The 16546-nt window shown below is 50.4% G+C and overlaps 1 protein-coding gene across 1 annotated transcript in view; it reads right to left on the bottom strand.

Moving 5' to 3' along the window:
• LOC144755621 (uncharacterized) overlaps positions 1–16546 on the bottom strand; it is a 589384-nt gene that overhangs the window by 200237 nt on the left and 372601 nt on the right. The gene's annotated exons all lie outside the window — the stretch shown is intronic.

Here is a 16546-nt window from a genome sequence, read left to right as displayed (position 1 = left end):
GCCGAGAGGCAGGGACGCCTGGAAGACTTAGCGGTGAGCCTCCCTTGATCGGCGATCGTGCACCACCGGCGCTACTGAGGACAGCTCGGACAAGGCTTGCAGCTGTGTCGGCGATCCCCCCTCGCTAGGGAATACAACATTGAGAGCCAGTGCCCGGTGAGTGAGCGACTGTCCTCCCCCCTCCTAACCGGACAATAATCTATCCTGGGCTCTCCATGGGACAGCTGGGACCAGCGGCCTGCAGCTGGGACCAGCGGCCTGCAACACGGAGGAGACACGCTGAGGGGAACTAACACGCGGCGGTGCCTGAGACCCCGGAACCCTGACCCCAGAGGCGCAGCGCCATGCCCGGGGAGGCCTGAGGTACGTGACTCCCCTAGGTCAGTCTGGGGGGCCCGCTGACCCTACGATCCATCAGTACTGACAGGAGGCCTGCCGTAATAGCCACGTTGGGTTCGGACTTTCCGAGGGCCTTCCATTGCCGCTAACTGTGGGGGAGAGAGCCTGTTGCTGACTGCGCGACTTGGTTGGTGGCGCGGCCCCTCTGGAGTGTGCACGAGGGTTGCACAGATTTCGACTGGGCCCGCACCCTCTCCACCCACTCTGCCTCGCCGTGCAAGGCTAGCCCGGAAGTGAATCGAGCGGGCCACCGCTCCCCCCCCCTCGCCGCCACCAAAGTCAACTCCTGAATGGGGCACTAAGGCGGGATGGGGAAGAGAGACCCGGTGGCAAGACCGGCGAGGCAGGACACCATCGACACCTATGCCACGACACGGGCACAGAAGGAGACGACCCCGATGTGGCCGGGCACCCGCACAGATACCGCTATGCTTCTAGAGGCGATCCAAGCCTCGAGGATGGATATTCAAGACTCAAGAGCAGCACTAGAGACCAAAATAGGCGAGGTGGGCTCTGAAGTCCTCTTGTTGCGCCAAGACTTCCGGAACTTGACTGAACGGGTGACCACAGCGGAGACCAGAATCGGCGAAGCAAAAGAGTCTCTCACCACCCTCCAAAAAGATATGACGGAGCTACAAGCATCGCACAGACAGCTGCTGTGGAGAGTAGATGATGCCGAAAATAGGGCAAGAAGAAACAACCTACGCTTCGTGGGATTTAGAGAGGGCATCGAGAAGACTGATGTAGCGGCCTTCTTACATTCCTGGCTAACATCAATGTTTCCACAGGCCCCTTTTTCAAACTGTTTTGTCATCGAAAGGGCACACAGGGCCCTGTTAGTGAAACCGCCGGAGGGAGCGCGACCGCGACCGATCGTTGCACGATTTCTTAATTTTGCGGACAGAGATCTCATCCTGAGAGAAGCACAAATAAAGGGGGAACTTCGATTTGAAAACTCTAATATTATGATCTTCCCAGACTACAGTCAGGATGTACAAAAACAAAGACGCTCCTATGACTCAGTGAAGGCAAAGCTGCGAGACTTGCACATATCGTACATGCTGCTCTTCCCCGCGAAATTGAAAGTTTTATTCAAGGGCAGGTCTCACTTCTTCAACCGTCCGGAGGAGGCCTGGCAGTGGTTGGAAGAGAGACCCCTGCTACGAGAAGCTGAGGAGGAAGGTCGCAGAATCCGAACCGAAATGGCAGCCGCCAATTTCCGGAAAAGTCCGCCCAAGGCTCAAAGATCGCAAAATCCACGGACGAGAAGGCACTCGCAATTAACTCCATATCCGGATCACCCTGCGGCGGGACGAGGAGGCAGGAACATGGCTTCGACTGCAGAAGAAGTTCCGGTGCCGGGATCCAGGTTCAGCTGTCTGGCACATCACACAGATGTGGAGGTGGAGGACGAGGAAAGTAATCATATGTCGGACATAGAGGAACCGACAGAACAATCTCTCCACCCTCTAGTCACAGCAATCCGAGAGCTGAAACAAGGAGCGATTGGCAATTCAGACGAGCAAGACATTGAAACGCAAGATTCCCACTCCTGAGGAAATATAGAGCTGAGATCCGAAACAGCAATTCTTCGCTCTGGGGACACGCAAGTTACAAGTACCTTTTCCTTTTTCGTGTGGACTCATACCATTATTTGTTGGTTTGTTGGCACCTTTAGTGGCCCACACGGCATGGGTAGACCCGTCCCGCTGTTAGCTGGACAGTCGAGTCCCGAGGGACCCGGTGGAAGCCTCAGTTAGAGTCCTAGAGATAACCTAGTTGGGGTTGCTAGTGGGAGGGCGACAGACCTTTACCACCTGAAAGTCCTGTAAGTCAATTGTTGCACGGATGGGATGGATGGGAGGAAAAGGTGGGGAGGGGGAGGTGGGGGATGGGGATTTTCGAACAGTTTTGTTGAAGGGAAGTTGGGAGGGAGGGAAGGGGAAACAGTTGGTGGAACACAGTCATGTACATTGGCGCGACACGCTACACTCCTACACCAGGAACCGTCCACACCACCTTGATTGTACCCTAGAATGGCAAGTGCATTAGCAACACAACCTGCAGACCACGGGAAACTCAGTGTCTTGACATGGAATGTGAACGGACTTGGTAATAGGATTAAAAGAGGACTAGTAAACGCCTACCTTAAAAGAATAGGCCCAGATATAACTTTCCTACAGGAAACTCATCTTAAGGGTAACAACTGCTCCTTCATGGCCAGGGGACGCCATAAAGTTTTGGCACACGCGGGCTACACAACTGAATCAAGAGGGGTAGCAATCCTTATAAAGAACACCTCCCCGTTCCGTACTACGCGCACTTGGGTAGACCCACTGGGGACCTATGTAGGGGTTCAGGGTACATGGCGTAGACGCACATATACTCTAGTGTCAGTGTACGCACCGCCCAAACTACAGGCAAACACACTTAGGACATTGGCCAACATACTTCTCGACACTGCTGACACCATTCAAATAGTAGGTGGAGACTTCAACGATGTGATGGATAGAGGGAGGGAGCGATCCGGGGTGCCACCCTCGAGGGGGAGCCGGACCCCCCTAGCCCAGATGATTACCACTATAGGCCTCACTGATGTCTGGAGGTGGTTGCACCCGGGCCAAGTAGCCTATTCATTTTACTCGGCCGCACATAAGGTATTCTCAAGACTGGATTACATATTCATGTCCAGACAGGACTTGACTGTAGAGGCTGCTGCGGAATACAGGGCGAGGGGTATCTCTGACCACTCTCCGCTGCTGGTAAAAGTGGGGCAGAATCGGGGTGCTGAAGGGGCCTCCTGGCGCCTCGCTGCATGGGACCTTAAAAATGCAACGGTGCTGAGAGGTGTAAAGCAGATGCACGGGTGTACATAGCTGAGAATGAGGGAACAGTTGACTCAGGGGTAACCCTTTGGGAAGCCTTGAAACCCGTGATGAGAGACAGAATACAAAATAGACTGGGAGAGGAAAAGAGAAAACTCCAGGGGAAGTGGCTGCAGTTGAGCGGGCCATAGTAGACTTAGAGAGAGAACATCTGAATACGAGAAGTCTCGAGACCCTACGGAGATTGGTGGATACACAGCGCCAATATAGGGAACTATTGACTGATGAGGCAAAGACACAAAACCTGGCCACCCTTCACCGCCTGTACGACGTTGGGGATAAGTCAGGCAAACTCCTGGCGTGGCTTAGTAGAAAGGAACGGGCAGCGAGATGGGTGGAACATGTTAGAGATGCAGCAGGGGTGCTTGTTAGCACAGATGTACACATTGCCGAGACTTTTGCTACCCACTACGAACGCTTCTACACCGCCAGAGACTTAGGCACATGCGAAGCTGCTCTTCAATATATGGAACAGACCGATAACCCCTCGTTAGATCCTGAGGCCCTTAAGACGCTCGAGGCTGACATCACGGTGGAAGATATCTCTGTAGCCATTGCTAGACTAAGGTCTGGAACGACACCGGGACCAAATGGTTTTCCGGCCGAATTTTTCAAGTGCACGATGCACATTTTGGCTCCCCACTTGAGGAACCTCTTCCTAGGAGCATATCAGGAGGGGAGGCTCCCCACAGACCTCTCCATGGCGACAATCATCCCAATTCATAAAGAGGGCAAACCACAGGAGGACTGCGTGTCCTACCGACCCATTTCCCTCCTAAATACTGAGGTGAAACTCCTCGCGACTGTCTTGGCGCTACGGTTGCGGTCGGTGATCCCAGACCTAATACATTTAGTTCAAACCGGCTTCCTGCCAGACAGGGCCACTAAGGTAAACCTTAGACGCACCCACAACTGGCTGCAGGAGGTGAGAGATAGAGAGCCACCACACTGGTTTCTCTCCCTTGACACAGAGAAAGCCTTCGATGCGGTCCACTGGCCGTTCCTGGAGGGTGTCCTACAAAAATTTGGTTTTGGCCCTAAGTTTCGGACTTGGGTCCGGCTCCTCTACACCGCGCCACGAGCTAAAGTGAAGGTAAATGGGAGACTGTCACGTGAATTTCAGATCCAGAGAGGGACACGACAAGGCTGCCCTCTGTCACCCCTCCTATTCACACTTACCATCGAGGTCCTAGAAGCTAGGGTCCGGCAAAATCCAGGGATCACTGGATTCAGAAGAACCGATACGGAACTGGCTCAAGAGAAGCTATCCCTCTACGCGGATGATGTACTCCTGTACATCACCAACCCGGAAACCACTGTCCCGGAGCTGTTCCTAGAGCTGGAATGCTATGGTAGATACTCCGGCTACAAAATAAACTGGCATAAATCGATCCTATACGAACCTAGGGGCAGTGACAGCTGGACGACGTTGCCAGGGCAACTGATTACGACAATGGAGGGATTTCAATATCTCGGGATTTACATCACCCTTGATAGGAAACTCTCGCTCCAGAAAAACATAGAGAGGATCATGCTGAACTCCACAGCTGACATGGAGCGCTGGAGACAGCTACCACTCACACTCTTAGGTCGAGCGGCCATGTACAAAATGATTATTCTCCCCAAATATCTATACGCCCTACAGAACGAATACTATTTACTCCCGGAGACGCTGCTGCATAAAATCCACTCGGATCTTAGGGCCTTTCTCTGGCTAGGTAAACAACCCAGAATAGCACTGACCACTCTCAAAAGGCGCCAATATAGTGGAGGAATCTCACTCCCGAACCTAGAAGCCTACTACTGGGCGGAACACATGACCCCAATTAATGAATGGCTACATACCCAGGCAGACCATCCCACATATGCCCTAGAACGACACAAACTGTCCCCACACAATCTACTGTATTACTTATACGGAGGCTCTGTACGGAAGCCACTGCTTCCAGCGACTGTTATTACATTACGTGCATAGAACAAGGCCACGAAACGTACAGGCTGGGAGAAGACACCCACCCGGCAGACGCCACTATGGCACTGCAAGTGGCTAACTGAACTTCATAAACTTAAGGGATTTAAACGGTGGGACGACATTGGAATCTCCACTATAGGAGACGTGATCGCTAAGGGGGAATTGAAATCCTTTCAGGCCCTGAAGTCAGAGTTTGGGCTAAAACACTCACAGCTCTTCAAATACACTCAGCTGCGCCATGCTTGGAGGGCACAAAACATACACTTATCGGGGCTTCCAGAGTATGCACCATTGGATGGTAGGCTCCTGCAAGAACAGATTCAGGGGAAGGCGGTCTCACTCACCTACAAAACCGTAACCAACAATATGCTAGGGGATCTGGCGAAATTTAGAAATACTTGGGAAGGTGAGGTGGGAGCACTTGATGACCTAGATTGGGACATAGTGTTAATGCATCCCCGAGAGGTGGCGATTAAGACTAGGCTCCGCCTCATCCAATACAATGTGCTTCACAGGACCTATTATGATAGGGTGAGACTCCATAAAATGGGGAAAATAGAGGACACTAGATGCCTCCGATGCCGCAGAGAAGACGGAGATTTCTATCACATACTATGGACATGTGATGTGATTCAAACCTACTGGAACCACATCTTTATGGAACTGAGGGAGATACTGGAGGTTCCACTTGCACAGGAGCCCAAGCTGGCTTTACTGGGAATGACTAATGACGTGGACCTACCCCGCCCTCTCCTAATCTTCCTGGTTCTGGCCCTAGTGGTAGCCAAAAGAGACATAGCGAAACACTGGGGGTCACCGACTCCGCCGGAGTTGGAGGAGTGGAGAAGAAGGCTGGGCCTTTACATGGCTGCCGAGAGAGTGACCTATAAATCTAGAGGGTGTCCTAGGAAGTTTCGAAAGGTTTGGTCCAGGTGGAGACACTACCATGGTCTGGATGGGGGGCTGGGAGAGAGATGAGCTCATTACCTGTCTACAAGTCCACACGGGCGCCAGAGGGAGGGCCTGGGAGGAGACGCTGAGAGATACCTGTTCATCGGATAGATGGACACTGCACCTGTATGATATGAAACGTAACAGCAAAGTACGATTGTGGAGGGGCGGGAGAGGTAGTAGGGGTTTGAATGTTGCTAATTACATGACTGTACTGTTGAGTTATGAACAAAATGCAAATAAAAATATTTTTTAAAAAAAAAGAATATCGACATCAGTTAGCAAACGTGAAAATACAGTCTCCCACCCGGGGGAGCAATTGCCAGTCACAGCAGGCTGCACGGTAGGCCAGTGAGGTGTAAGAGGGATGTGCCTGCTCCGCGGTGCCACGCCACTGGTGCACGTTAGCCCGCCATGTGAAGGATGCGTTTCCGTGTGGCACTTCTTAGTCAAAAGGGGGCAGTAAGGCAGGTCTCGCTGTCTACCATTGTCACTGCAACCGACCGCCAGCCCAGTCGCCTGCAATTATGTAGTCGGGGATAATACTCACTGTTTCTCTCAGCTGGCAGCTGTCCCCCTCAGAAGGCAAGCCGCGGCACGGAGCCCCAGTGTCCGCAGGCAGCCAGCCCCAGACGAACCAAGCATCACGGTCTCAGTGCTCAGCGTCTGGTCCGGCAATGAAGGGGGGGAACAGGAGCAGGTAGAAGGAAGGTGGAAGCGCATCAGAGCCTCAGCCAAACAGGTCCACCGTTTGTGGTGTGATATCAGGAAGGTCCGAGGATTGCTGTGAGTCCGGCATCCCATAAATTGCCTCGTCGTCACTCTGTAGGGTGCCGGGGCTTGCCGCCGGGGGAGACCGTGTGGCCAGCGAGTTGCTAATTTCCGCGACCACTCGCAGTGCGTCACGCTCCTCCCGGTGCATTTCTTCCTCAGGTGGACCAGCGCCCGGCTGTTGGCGGCCCTCAGGAGTCGGTGGCGATTTGTTTCTACGTCTCCGTCTCGAGCCTTGGTTACGCTTCGTGTGGAAGGTGTCTGTTTGTCTCGGCGTAGCTTTATCCGTGCCGTTATCTAGCCAGGACTCTACTTCTTCGGGGTTGGAAAACAAATGTGTTGTATCCTGCGCCACCACTCGGAGTTTTGCCGGGAACAGAAGGGAGTATTTGAGTCCAAGTTGGCGCAAGCGCCGCTTCACCGCTAGGAAGGAGTTCCTCTGGCGCTGTACCTGGACCGTGTAGTCCGGGAAGAATATGACTTGGGCGTTCTCAATTTGAGTGTTCTGGAGCTTGCGTGTTTCCCTCAGTATGGAGTCACGATCTCTATAGTTCAAGATACGGAACAGGAACGGGCGGGGGTCGGAGCCCGTCAGGAGAGGCCGTGTTGGAACGCGGTGCGCCCGTTCCACTACAAAGTGGGGTGACAGTGTTCCCTCCGGCAGCAGTGTCCGCAACCAGTCTTCCATGTGTGTCGTGGGGTCTCTCCCCTCCCATCTCTCCGGCACTCTCACTATCCGTATGTTGTTCCGCCTCGCCCGTCATTCCGCGTCCTCTGCCCTGTCCTCCAGGAACTCGACCCTGTTGAGGAGGTCTTTCATGTGTTTTTCTGATTGGGTGACTCGGGGCTCTAGGTCCGACATCGAGGCCTCCAAGGTGGTGGTGCGGTCCGCAAGCTTCCTGTGGTCAGCTCTGAGATGCGTGAGGTCAATGGCGACTCTGTCTATTTTTGCTTCTAAGGATGTGCGTGTGGACAATATTGATTCCTCCAACCTTTCCATCGGTGTCCAGCTTGGTCGTCACAGGATCTGCATCCCCCTGCTTCGAGAGTTTGTTCATCTTGTCTTGAGGTTGCGTCCTGCCTGTCCTGCCTGTGCCTGTGCGCGTTCTGACTCCTACAGACATGTGCAGCTGCGTGAGTGTATTTTATGCAGGTGTAGGGCCAGCACCCAGCGATATGTCCAGTTGGGGCTGCTCACCTGGCCTCCTTCAGACACCAAACACCCACAAACCCCACATCGGCAGTAGCACTGGTGGGGCTCTGGAGTGGACTCCACGCCGCCAGCTGCTCGGGGCCGTGGGCTGTGTCTCTGTGAACGTGGGCAGTTCGTCACCCCCAGTGTAAGGCACACTCCAGGAAGGTCTGTACATCGGTTGCGGTGTTAGTCTCGATGTCGGCACTGTCGTCGCAGTGCCCCGCTTGGTCCGCGGCAATTCGCTTTCTTGGTCCGTAGCGTCGGTCCTCGATCGTATCCCAGAGGTCTCGACTGCAGCCCGCCCAGAAGGGGCCCGCAGCAGTCAGTCAGCAGTACACGAGGTCTGGGTCCCGAGAGCCGCAGCGGACAACCCCATCTGTCGACGGGGCTCGTGGCTTACCAATCCAAGATGGCGCCCCAGTAAGCCTCCGGCCCGTGGATCTCCAATGCCAGGGCCACGGGCCGCGGCGTCCGTATCGTTCTCCTGTTGGCTGCGGCCTCTGGTTGGGAAACGAACCTCGAAGGCTGGGGCCTCTCCGCCGCCGCACACTGGCTTCCCTCCAGACGTTACGTGCGGGGCACGCGAGCAGCGGGTGTCCCCGCGGCCGATCGCCGCGTGAAAAAGGTGCGATGCACGGGACCAGTGCTTGTAACCCCCTCAGGCAGGCAGATGTGGTCCGCTTGGTCTGGCGCGATCTATTATCCACGGGCCCTCTGCCAGAATCCGGCGCTGTGTCCAGGGTCCGCTGCCTCCTCCCTCCATCGCTGTCTTTCGCAGGGCCTGCACTTCCGCCGCAGGCCCCAGCCTCTCGTATGGTTCCTTCGCCGGCCTGTTGCAGGGATTCGCGGCCGGCCCCCAGCAAGATCTCCCGTTGCGGTGCAGCGACTCTCTGCGACTCTGCTTTTGGCTGGGTGATAGCCCGTAAGTTTATGTGTCGCCCCCCGAGTCTGTGGCCCGCTGGTGTGGGGCAAATGTCGGATAAATACCCCGGGAAGGGGAGCTCACGCCGGAGCTCTACTCGTACACGTCTTGCCTCATTGCGCGCTTAGCCACGCCCCCCCGCCAACAACACCCTCTTGCTAGCTAAAAGCAAGCTGGCAATGCAAAATCTAGTAAATAGCTTTTGCACTTTTTGCAAAGACTTGAAAATTGGTGTTTCTAAAACCAAGCTTATAGTGTATACAAAAAAAGAAGAGTACTTGAGGTATGGTTACCTTGAAAAATGAAATCCTGTAAAGGGTAGCTGAGATTGATTATTTGAGTGTCAGACCGGCATTTTCTGGATCTTGGCTCCCCCAGATTAACAAGAGCTCCCAGATTATTATCCATTGTGCTGAGGCTATTATCAGAATGGCAGGAAAAGCACCTTGGTTTCCTGTAAACCCTGCTGTTGCAATCTACAAGTTGCAGTCAAGGGGTGCAGCCCTATATGGGGCTAAACTCTGGGAGCAGTGTAACCTGTGCATCTTGAGTGTCAAAGAAAACAGCTTTCTCAGAACCCTCACAAGGGTGGGGAAGGGGACCTTTGATGTCTTTAACACTAGACCACGGTATATACAAAGTAGCAGAGGTTGCAGTGATTAGACCATTGCTGTTTCGGGTGAAAGTATGGACTAATAACAAACTGAAGCACTGTAGGAATCATCTCAGTGATGTTTTGATGTCTAGGAAAGCTTTTTTTTAAATCTATTTGTTTATTAAGTTACAAATCAACACATGGCCAATGTACAACAATGATCAACCTCCATAACTTTCATCATATTTTCAATCCCAGCACCCTCATGACCTTCCTCACTAAGCAACTATTGTTTTACAATGTTAATACAGTATTTTCCCCTCCGCAATAATCTTCCCAATGAGCTCATGAGTGCTGTAATAAAACAGGGTGTTAGGTTCTTAAATGCCTTAAATTACCAATATAAGTTGTATAATTTACAATAATCCATCACAATCAAACACACTCCCACTGCCGCCAGTTTGTCCGAACCCCTGATCACCTATTATAGTAACAACATCCGTTCCTTAATGTCTTGATTCAGAACGATCAGGGGACAATACCTCTTGGTCCCGGTACTCCTCTGAACCCCCCATTCCATTGTCACAGGGCGAGATCTATATTCCTATCTCAATACTTGGTTCCTCATGGGGAGCCCATCAGACCCTCCCCAACAGGATCCCCTTCCGAGCCAGTCTCTGGAATCTGCTGCGCTATCACTAGTGCCTCCCACACCCTTGCTGCCTCTATCGCCTTCTCATTATTAGTGCGTATTGCCTGCTGCAATCTAACTGTGCCCTCATTCCTAGCCCACGTAAATAGTTCTGATTTCCACTTGACTATGCTAGGCCCTCGCCTAGACTTCCATTGGACCGTGATCTCTCCCTTAGCCAGTAGCAGACCACGTCTAGGAAAGCTTTGCTCAAGATTGAGTGGTTGAGGAATTTCAGGGGCATCCTGTCCGATTTAGAACTCCAAGGGTTCTGGGATGTCGCAGGGTCTATTCCAGAGAATGCTATGGCTTTTGCCAAGTGAAGATACTGGGAGGTTGTCAATTCACGGAAAAACAGGATTGAGGCAAAGGTACACTGACCAAAAATGTCCTCATGTTCAAAGCTGTCCACAAGAGTGCGGAATTCCTGGACTATATTAGGCAAATACACACCCATAGCCTTGCAATTTAGATACACTACTATTCCTATTTCTGGCTTTACTGCACGTTAGATTTCTCGAGTAGATGATTTGAGGAGGTGCAAATGTTGCCCTAACATGGTTGAAACAGAGGAACATCTACTCTTTTTTTGTCCCAAACATGCTTGTCCCAGAAGTAGGTGGATTGTTCCACTATGCAAAATCCTTACAACTGCAGATCTAACAGTGCACAGCTGACTCTCTGTGCACACTGAGGGATATGCAGGTGACACATTATGTAACCAGACTGCATTCACAGGTCATGGCAGATGTTATGCTCCCTAGCAAATTAGGATGATACGTGTTTGTTTCGCATTAGCAGGATAATCTTATCCCCAGAGAATGAATCTGTGATGAGCTCTGTCACTGCAAATGAGTTTCATATCCCCCTCACTGAGAGAGGGGGATATGAGAAAAGGAAAAGGTAGATGGGAGATCACACTTCTACACATTGCTGGACTAATGATAGCTATGCCCCTGCCAGAATGACTGAAAGCAATCAAACATTCAGACACTTTCAGCAGGAATGTAAGCAAGAAGCCCCAAAACATGTTGCCAAAGCCCTTAATTCATAAAGAAGAAAGTGGAAATCTGCACACAAAAGGTCTTGTTGCCAACAACAGAATGTCATGCCTGTAGTCATGGCCATCTTAACAACATTCTAGGCCCCTGGGCAAACAATGCATTGGGCGCTGCCTACACAACCAATCACAGGAATACAAATGTTTAACGGAAAATTCGTGTTAAATTCTAGTCTGCATAGGGCCCCTATGCTTGTGGACCCATGTGTTAAGACTGTACTGCCTGTAGTACCACATGGAGGTTCCTAAGCTATACATCTAAAGGGGGCATTTAGATCCAAGCACAAATTCAAAATATTTATAAGTAATTTTTTAGGCCATTTTAATGTCTGTTTTATGACAGTGCAGCTATAAACACAGAACTTTTCCTTGCAATATACTTTGAGTGGGTTTTGTCGACCTCTTTCAGCTATTGGGTATCTTCAACCTCTTTCTGGCGTTCCCTTGTGACTTTTTTCAATTATGAGGTGGGTCAGCCCAGTAGAGAATTCATCTATTACCTAATGCAAGTGACTCTTTGGGTGTATATTTCGCCTCCACTTAAGTGCTTTCATTGAACTTTTTGAGAGACTATTGCCTTCTCGGTCCACTGCTTCTGGCTTCCTCCGGCAGGGGTGGCTCTAGGCTCATGGCGGCCCTGGGCAGGGAGCGTAGGTAGGGGGCCCCTGAAGAGGGGGTCCGGGCGGGTCGGAGCGCGGAGGCCAATGAAGAGGGGTGTCAGGGTGTTTGGAAGTGGAACAGAGCCGGAGGACGCCAAATCCCTGCCAGGGGCCGCCACGTAAATATGCATCCATCCTCAGAGGATTATTATATTAAGGATATATATTGGCGTGGCAGCTCCTGGGGTTTGGTGGCCCTGTGCAGGTGCACAGTTTGCACATGCCTAAGGCCGCCCCTGCCTCTGGTTTGTCTTGAGTTGCACCTTCCTGCCCCTCCCTCATTTTACTGTACATACTTTCTTCCCACGTCCACCACCATCTTGTATCTTCCTTTTGCCAACCTGTTGTTCCCCACGTGCTCCGTATTCACCTAAACCACCGCCGTCCGATATCTCCCGCCTATCTGTGCTGCTTGTTTCCCATGCTTGCACTCCTAGTAGTTTCCTAAAAATGCTGCTGAGACTCTGTATTTTTTCATAGAAACAAAAGGTGGGCTATACTGAAGGCTTCCTTGCTTCCAACATATTCTCTTTTTAGCTCTCTGTGGTTGAAAGACCTCCTGTGGACCATGCCAAAAACTTACAATGGGATTAGAGCCAGCACATTGCTTGACTTTTTTTCCACACTAACTTGCTTGTTTCTCATTCAATTCCTTTCCATCCTGTTCTTGTGTTTAGCTCTCACCTGTGGCATAACTTCTTTGCCATCCTTCTGAATGGATGCCTTTTATCTTTCCTCTGCTCACTTTAAGAGTACTGCTTTTTCTAAAAGCACTCTATGAGAGTTTATATGATTTCTTGCTCTTTCTCTCTCTCGTGTAGCCGACCCCAAGGTACTCCATGTTGCTCCTTCCTTCACACCACCTCAGCTTGTCCATACTTTTCCCCTACCTGGACTTTTTTGCTTCTTTAAAAACGTATTTCCTCACCATGGGCCAGATATACGGCCATTGGAAATTGCGACTTGCAATATGAGCCAAATTCCGAGTCGCAAGTCACAATTTCCAATGTACAACAGTGTCTGAGACACTGTTTGCAATTCCTAATGGGACTGCAAATTGCATGCCTCATTTCCGACCCCATTGGAAATGGCTGGCACTCCCAGGGATGGTGGCCTGCAGTTTTTTTCAAATAAATGCAGCCTGTTTTCCTTAAAGGAAAATAGGATGCATTAAAAAAAAAAAATTAACAGTTTTTATTTAATTTTTTAAGGGCAGGTAGTGATCCCTGGGACCACTGCCAGCTCCAAAAAAGGTTTGCTCATCCATTCACAAAGGGGAAGGGGTCCCTTAGGGACCCCTTCCTGTTTCCGAATTGTTTACAGGTAGTAAACTGCGAGTGTTTTGCGACAGCGCAAAATATTCTTACATAGGTGTTGGACTCGCTAATAGGAAGGGACGCCCTTGGAACACCCCTTCCCAATAGTGAGTCGCTAACCCTATTTTGCGAGTTGCTATTTAATTAGCGACTTGGAAAATTGGGTTAGTACATGGGCCACAGGTATTTTGTGTGCGTAACAGGTCTAAAGCCCATTTGTGACCGCAAAAAAACGTTGTACATCTGGCCCCATGTCTCAATTCCTCCCTTCCCCCCCTAGCCACTTTGCACTGCTCCCACCACCATATTGACTTCTCTCTTGACTGGCTCACTGACTATTTATAGAGCGCACTATTGCCGAGGCGTCTTGGGGCTGAGGTGTGTGCATACCAGAAACAGCTGATGGATTTAGGGTTTGGAAAAGAGCCAGGTTTTTATGTTTTTCCTAAAGAGCGACCTACTGGGCTGTAGTCGTAGCTGTACTGGGAGCGAGTTTCACAATTTTGGTGCCTGGAGGGAGAAACCCTTTCCTCACCACCGTACTTTTCTTATCTTGGAGGTGTGTACCAGTCCAGTGTTTGTGGCTCTTAGGCAGCGCAGTGTCTCATGGAGGGGATATAACGATTGCAGATCATCAGCACCACCACCATATAGAGATTTATGCACTAGGCAGAGGGCTTTGATGTCCACCTGTCGTCGAACGGGAAGGCAGTAGAGTTGCTTAATGCTGGTGGAGGTGGGATGGTGTTTGGGTAGATTAAACAAAACTCGTGGTGCTGCATTTTGGAGTATCTGGAGTTTGGAGAGTTATCTTGCACCAGCTCCTAGATATAGAGCGTTGCAGTAGTCAACTCTCGACAGCACTTAAGCTCTGACCACCGTTTTCCTCAAGGAGAGGGGGATGAAAGGAAGAATCTTACGCAGGATTTTCAGCGTAAAGAAACATGCTGAAGTCACTTGGTTTACTTGTGGGGCTAGCGTTAGGTCTTTGTGAATCAGGAAGCCTAAATTCCATGTCTTAGGCACTGGTAGTGGGCATGCTCCGGCTGTAGGGGGCTACCATAGTTGGCTCCGTACTGATGGTTTCTGCCCGAACTCTACAACCTCATTTTCTTCCGTGATCACTTTCAGGAACTTAGTGTTCATCCAGGCCATCATTGCTGTAAGGCAGTTTCTGAACCGTTCTGCTGTCATTTCCACGCTTTGTGTAACTGATACCAATAGCTGAGTGTCATTTGGGTCCGACACTAGCTTGAGACCCCCTGCTTTTTATTTAGCCTGGCTAGTGAGGCAACATATACGTTAAACATAGTCGAGGACAAGGCTGATCCCTGAGGAACTCCCCCTGGGAGGGTGAAGTTTTCTGATTGCGGTCCCACCTAGTGAATTAATTGCTCCCTGGGTGCCAGGAATGAGGTTAGTAGGGCTTTGTCCCTAATGCCGGCAACCCCCGACCTTCGCACTAGTACCGCATTGTTTACAGTGTTGAATGCTGCAGTAAGGTCAAGCAGTACAAGGACTGCTTGAAGCAGGAGATTGGACAATAGTTTTTTGTCTCCAGGTGATTGAGCGGTTTTTTTTTTTAATATAGACCGAATGCATTCCTTTTTCCAGCTTAGAGGGAAAGTCCCTGAGCTGGTGATTTGATTTAATAGAGGGGTGAGGGATGCGCTGATCTCCTTTGGAGCCAGGTGCAAGATGTACGGGGCAGGGATCTAGGGGAGACCCGGACTTGGTCTGCAGCAGTAGGTCTGCCACTTGTTCTTTCATTAACACAGAGAACTGAGATAGACTACATTGAGGTGCCATGTCTTCTCTTCCTTCTTGGTGGTGCGTACCATATGCTTCCACTGTGTTCTGGAGTTCTTTGTAGACGGTCTGGACTTTTTCTTGGAAGAAAACAGCCATTTTGTCTACAAAGTTTTGATCTGGTGAGAACAACGTGTCCCGAGGGCATTTTGACAGCTCAGTGATGGTTTTAAATAGCTCCTTTGAGGAGTTAGTTGCTTGTTTTATGGCTATTTTATAGTCCTCTATGGCTGTACTGTAATCATTCCTATGAGCAGGCTGTAATCAGATCTCCATATACGTTCCTTATGTCTACATTTTATTTTGAGTTGTTTGAGATCAGCGATGTACCAGGGTGACAAGACTTTCGCTTATCCTAGGGTGCTTTGTCACTTCCGGTGCTAGCTGCTTTACCGCTTGCCTAATTGTAGAGCCAACTTTTCTGGGATATAATGTAGTGTCTGGCTTCACCCTTTTCCCTACCCAAAATGATTTTCATGACCTCCTCTTCCATTTATCACACGTTCCTAATGTTCCCTTTTGTAAAAATTGCCTTCTGGGCCATTGATTACACTTCATCCGGCCACTACCAAAGACTTTAATTGGGCTCATAAAGCACTATGAGTGACTGCCCATATCTGCAGACTTTATTAAAACATGTAATGCTATTTTTCACCAGTCCTCCTTATGACAAGCTTATTCTAGTTTCTGTAAAAACAATTTGCACTTTATCTTGCAACAATATACAGATTGCTTGTTCATTTCTACCTTACACAACTCCCCTTGCAGAGTCACACCTTTGAGCTCGAAGTGCCCAATTATTGATGAACCTAAGGGTACTTCAAGAAGGCTTCTGACTTGTCTCTGATGCAACTCCCTGATTGGAGATTTACGCACAGCTACACTATATTAAACCTACATTGTGTAACCACACTCTCCTTTCTGCCCTGCGAGTGAGTTTCCTACCTAGAGAGATGAGCGCATTATGTACAGGATAGACGGGATGTGCATACATTTTGCACAGGATAGAGAGACATATGCACATTTTGTGCATGATAGAAAGAGATGTGCATATTCTGTGCAGGATCGGTGAGAGTCACACATACTGGACATGACAGGAGATGAGCCCATATCTCTAGATGACACGGGGAGATATGGACATTCCGGCCAGTATGGAGAGATGTTCTGATTCTGTGCATGATCCGGGTGATGGAAATTTACCCAGAACAGAACGAGATGTGCACACATTTGTAACGGACTGAGGGAGAAGAGCGCAATCTGTACAGAGAACAGGGAGAAGCCCACATAAACCTATGCATGTAGGAAGAAAGCACAAGCCATA

Source organism: Lissotriton helveticus, chromosome 5_1 (genome assembly GCF_964261635.1).
Source record: "Lissotriton helveticus chromosome 5_1, aLisHel1.1, whole genome shotgun sequence".
NCBI lineage: Eukaryota > Metazoa > Chordata > Amphibia > Caudata > Salamandridae > Lissotriton > Lissotriton helveticus.
This window is presented reverse-complemented; position numbering and strand designations above follow the sequence as displayed.